Genomic DNA, 5,055 nt, shown 5'->3' on the forward strand with positions numbered 1-5,055 from the left:
CACACCACATACTGGATGACATGAGGCCCAGAGTAATTTCCCAACCCAGAAATAGAGTTTTTTCTCAGGGAACCAGACTCTCATTCAGAGGAAAGGGATGTGGACCAAGAACTTGCTGAGTGTCTACAAGCATGCCCTCTGGCTCAGGGGCATAGCCAGGGAGGGGGGCTGGTTTTCATATCCATTAAAGAACCCTCTTCACCCTTCCCTTCCCCATAGGAGCCCCTCCCTTCTACCCTGTCCCACCTGCAGCAGCAATGAGTGTCCTCTTCACCTTTATCCGTTGTTGCTGTGAGTACAAATCATAGTGACTCTATGAACAACAGACCCAAACCCCATCCTCCTGTGCCTTCCTCATCATCGGACACACCTTTGTCTGGCTGGGTGAGCTGATGGGATAAATGGTTTTGTGGAGTCCTTGGTTAAAACTCTTTCTCTGCCGCACCTTTTCTTCCTGCTCCGGGAAGTCCTGCTCATGACAAGCACATTCCATTAATAGATGTTACTAGTCCACTTAAGACATAGCAGATGTATTATTAATGGGGTTTAAATCCAGCAGGAAAAAGGAAGCTCCTCTAAGTGGGAAGCATTTCCAAGGTCGTCAGCAGCTCGTGTGACCCACTGTAATTGATGGCTTGGTCCTCATTACTTAGATTCTCAAATCTGAGCTCTCCGGAGGTATCACACATATTAAAAGGCAAATGCTAGTCTCATGGTACCAGGCACTTAAAAGGATAAAGACTCAAACTGATGTCAACCAAACCCGCAGAGCAGGGACAACTCACAACTTTACATCTCAGAGAAAGGCTCCTTGTTCTTCTCTTGCCCCGTGAAGTGACCGTGCCCGGTCTTCATGAAGGTGCCCATGTCCACCCCCTCCTCTCCTCTAGCTCACAAGGCTGTAATTGGTTGCCATCAAGTAGATTCTGACTCACGGCCACACCACGTGGGTCAGAATAAACTTGTGCTTCATGGAGTTTCAAGGCTGAGGTTTTGGAGCGAGGTTGCCAGGCCTTTCTTGTAGGCACCTCTGGGAGCACTCAAACTGTCAACCTTTGGGTTAGCAGCCAAGTGTATTAACCATTTGCAACACCTGGGACTCCTCAGAGATTTGCGATCATGAAGAGAGCGTGTGAATCCTCATATAAAACATCCTAAGTGTGACTTCTCAGAGTTCCTTGTATGTGATTCGATTCATAGGGGTCCAGTGTGATAAAGTAAAACTCCCCATAGGATTTCATAGGCTGTAATCTTTCTAAGAACAGACCACCAGGGCTTTCTCTCCCACAGAGCCATTGGCAGATGTAGCCACCAACTCAAAGGCAGGTGGCCGTCAAGTGTTCTAACCATTGTGCACCCGGGGCTGCTTTTGTACAACTTCACTATATTGCAACATCTGCTCTCCTGTGAATGTTGGAGCATAAGGAACATGTCTTTCTTAAACTTGTATTTGATTCCATTGGCTACCACTTAATAGACAAATCAATGTTTGCATGTTTTGTTTTTAGGTTTTCCATATTTTATTCCGACATCATCTTTTAAAAACAAAAGGATATAAATACTTGCCCTTATCAAATCCCTTTTCCTTAGAGGTGATTTGATGTTTTGTCTTTCTGTTTTTTTATTACTGAAGCAAGGTCTCCTTTTGATCCTGTCCCATTTGCTGTGGAAGTATCAGAAGGGTCATCGTCAAAGCAGCACTCCAGTTGGACTTAATCACAGATAAGTGGCATAATTTTTTTTCTAAAATACTTGTAATAGACAATGATGCATCCTGTCTATCTTTTCAGTCTGTATACAGAACAGATCATTCAGGAGGCAGGGCTTTATAAGGAGGAATGTGGCATCAGGATTGGACGAAGACTCATCAACAACCTTGTTTGCCAAAACTGAGGAGGACCTGAAACATTTGCTGCAGAAGGTCAAGGACTGTAGTCTTTATTCAACCTGGCTTGAAGTTTAACATCAAGAAGACAAAGATTCTCACCACTGGGCCAACTGGAAGCATAATGATGGATGGAGAAGAGATTGAGATTTTTAACGATTTCAGCTTGTTTGGCTCCACAATCAACACTCTTGGCATCAACAATCAGGAAATAAAATGATGAATTGCCTTGGAGAAGTCTGTTGTCAGGTCCTCTCTAGAGTGCTAAAGAGCAAAGATGTCAGTGTAGAGACTAAGGTGCACCTGATCCAGCCCATGGTCTTTGTGATTACTTGCTGTGCACAATTGGGCTGGACAATTACTAAGGGTGACAGAAGAAGAATTGATGACTGCTTTGAGGTGCTGGCAAAGAGTCTTAAACATACTATGGACGACCCGAAGAATAAATAGGTCATCTTAGAGAGGGTGAAACCAAGTTTCTCCTTGGAGGCTAGGATTTTGAAGCTCTGTCTTACATAATTTGGGCACATGGCCAGAAGGGGCTGGTCCATGGAGAAGAACATCATGTTCGGAAGGGTGGAGGGGCAGCACAGGAGACAAAGACCCCAGATGAGATAGATTGATACAGTAACTTGGGCACTGGGTATGTCAGAGTCAGTGAGACTGACTCAGGATTCGGCAGGTTTCAGGGATATTGTACATAGCGTCACAATGAGTTACAGGCAACTCAATGGCACATAACAACCACAGTTTTCCATTTGGGGTTTCTTTTCCCATAGGTGTGTTCACTGCTTCCTATATTTTTTATCAACTGTAATACACAATATAGGGAGTACTGGTGGGTTATTGGTAAGGCCTTGCACTGCCAACCCAAAGCCATGCAGTTTGAATCCACCAGCTGCTCTGTGAGAGAAAGATGGACAATCTCTACCCATTCACGGCCTCTGAAAATTCTCTGGAGAGTCAGCTATGAGGTTCCAACTTAATAATATATAATAACAACAAATAACTGTACAACATTTCATTACTAAAAGAGGGTTTGTGTCTCAGGGGAGTGGGGGAAGGTTTTCTCCTTTGTCCGGGAAATGCTAATGTGTATTATATTCTAAAAGTGATTGTCTGTGTGGCCATTCTCAAAGGGGACAGACTTGACAGGTTTGGGGGCTCTAAGCCCAAAATGACAACAAATTATTTCGACTATAAACTTTCCAATTCCAGGTACCTGCCTGTAGCTGAAAAAATTTCTCTGATAACACCAGAGGCTTACAAAGAACTGCCAGAATGGTACATGCTCCACTGTAACGACACTATAAAAGAACAGAGACCACATTCCCTAAATATCCCAGAGACTCCACGGAGACCTGCAGATGGTCAATGATGCACTATTTTTCCAGCAGATCCTCAATGTTTGTTGAATAAACTGGTTACCTTCATCATTCACACACCAACCCGCTGTACACACACACACACACACACCCATCCACCCCTATCAATTAACTCCCTCCTGGCCTGATGGAATTTCCCTAAAGCATAACTCTGATTGTGTCATTACTGTTCAGAAGCCCTCAGTGGTCTCTCCTCACCGACAGGACGAAGGACCCAATCATTAACCTGCAATCCAAGGCCTCCACAACCAGCCTGTGCCTGCCTTTCCAGCCTCATATTCCCCCTTTCACATTCCCCACCAAGCTTCAGCTGGATCTGCTTACCTGCTTTGTCACGTCGGTCATTTTCCACCCTTCTCCCCTCACTCCGGCGGTGTTCCCCCAAGTCCTTCATGGTCCCGAGGCTCTACTCACAGTTATGTTCCCTTCATGAAGACCTCTTGGGTCCATCCGTCTTGAATTCCAAAGGGACATTATCTGTGCCATTTTAGGATGCATTGCTTTCTCCTTGCTGTTACATGCCTTATCCTTCTTTGTAGGATTATGAGGCACTTAAAGTCTTTGTACCACAGGATATTTATGAAGTGGGTAATCATCAATGCTTGTGGAATGAGGAACAAAGAATGAGTGAAATTTCTAATCCCCTGCCTCTGTCCACTAGCTTATATATCTGAAGTGTCTGGGATAGACTTAAGAGTTGCTATGAGGTATAATCAAATCAACAACAGTGGGGGTGGATTTTTTTAGGTTTTGTGGTAGACTACTCAGAGCGATTGGGATTTTCCCCCCTTACGTATCCATACAAAATTTCAGCACAGATCATTTTACCAAAGCATTAAACGACTAAATTTGTCTCCTGAAGTTATTAGCCACCACGCTGTTACATCTTGCTGAGGGCTACTCATTGACAACACCGTAATGAGATACACAAAATCTGATCTCACAGCTAGTATCTCCCAGGACGTGGGTCTCACGTTGAAATCACCCACTCGGTGTGTAAGAGCACCAGGTGGCCCATCAGCTTTTCAGCCAAGGCAAAGCCAGGCCACCTGCCAAGTCCTTTGAGACATGTGGAGCCTCCAGGGAGACCCCAAATCAGTCCCCTGACTGCTTTGCTCCCAAAACTGTGACTGACCACGAAAAAGCAAACATTCCAGCAACACAGCAACCCACAATATATACATCAATAGCTAAGTCAAAGATAAGGAATTGAGGAACTCCACCAACTTTTGGAGTCTGAAATTGAGGAATCAAGTTGTATTAGTAATAACTGTTGACTAGAATGCAAATTTTCCAAATTCCAAAGAGAATACCAGAGGAATGTGTATCTGTGTTTCATTGACTATGCAAAGGTATTTGACTGTGTGGATCATAACAAACTGTGGCTGACTCTGAGAAGAATGGGAATCCCAGAACACTTGATTGTTTTAATGCGAAACCTATACTTGGACCAGGAGGCAGTGGTCAGAGCAGAGCAAGGGAACACTGCATGGTTCAAAACTGGGAAGGACGTATGCCAGGGATGCATCCTATCTCCATAGCTTTTCAACCTATATGCAGAACGGATTATCCAAGAGGCTGGGCTCTATGAGGAGAAATGTGGGGTCAAGATTGGGGGATGATTTATCAACAATCTGCGTTATGCAGATGACACTACCCTGCTTGCTGAAACTGAGGAGGACCTGAAACACCTGTTGCAGAGAGTCAAGGACTGCAGCCTCCAATATGGATTGAGGCTCAATGTCAAGAAGACAAAGATTCTCACCACTGGACCAATTGGCAGCA

The sequence above is a fragment of the Elephantulus edwardii genome, unplaced genomic scaffold (assembly GCF_000299155.1).
Source record: "Elephantulus edwardii isolate Elephantulus edwardi_28Jun2011 unplaced genomic scaffold, EleEdw1.0 scaffold00267, whole genome shotgun sequence".
Classification (NCBI taxonomy): domain Eukaryota; kingdom Metazoa; phylum Chordata; class Mammalia; order Macroscelidea; family Macroscelididae; genus Elephantulus; species Elephantulus edwardii.